Source organism: Nicotiana attenuata, unplaced genomic scaffold (genome assembly GCF_001879085.1).
Source record: "Nicotiana attenuata strain UT unplaced genomic scaffold, NIATTr2, whole genome shotgun sequence".
Taxonomy (NCBI): domain Eukaryota; kingdom Viridiplantae; phylum Streptophyta; class Magnoliopsida; order Solanales; family Solanaceae; genus Nicotiana; species Nicotiana attenuata.
In genome coordinates, this window is record NW_017671628.1 from 133,561 (window position 1) to 134,266 (window position 706).

A 706-nucleotide genomic window follows, 5' to 3' on the forward strand; every position below is an offset into this window, starting at 1 on the left:
TATATATATATATATATAGGGTTAACGACTGCAATTAGTTTCGATCGACGGACCTGTTTTATATTTTGCCCTTGAACCCCGTAGGCAGAATTTTAAGAGTGAAATTCAAAAATAGCTAGATTTACAGTTCGGAACTGAAAAATAGCCACAATTTAACCACTTCTCATGTAAAGATAAAATCTGAACAAAAACATTGTTAAAAATTCAAAAATATTCCAGCATTATATGCTAGAGTTCGATTTTTTTTTTTTTACATATATGCTGGAAGTTTATATGCATGAGATCCATAATCTCGCATACTATGCTGGAACTTTCCGTGTCCTGGAGTTCCAACATAATATGCTTGTAGTTTATACGCAGTAGCTCCATAATCTCGCATATTATGCTGGAACTTTTCGTGTTTCAGTAAAACATTGGCTATTTTTTAATGATTTTGCGAACACTGTCTATTTTTCGATTATAAGTCTGAAAAATTACTTGCTCAGGCTATTTTGACGAATTTTAAATTTAATAAGTATTGTTTCTTGATTGTCGTAAAAAATAATTTTAACTTTTAACCTTGAAGTTCTAGCCAAACGGATAAAAGTGTCATATTATTGGTAAGTCCATCTCAACCGACAGCCCAATTGGCACGAAAATATAACCCCATTCCCACGTGGATATTAAAAAGGTACGTGCCAGCACAAGATAACTTACCATGCACCCT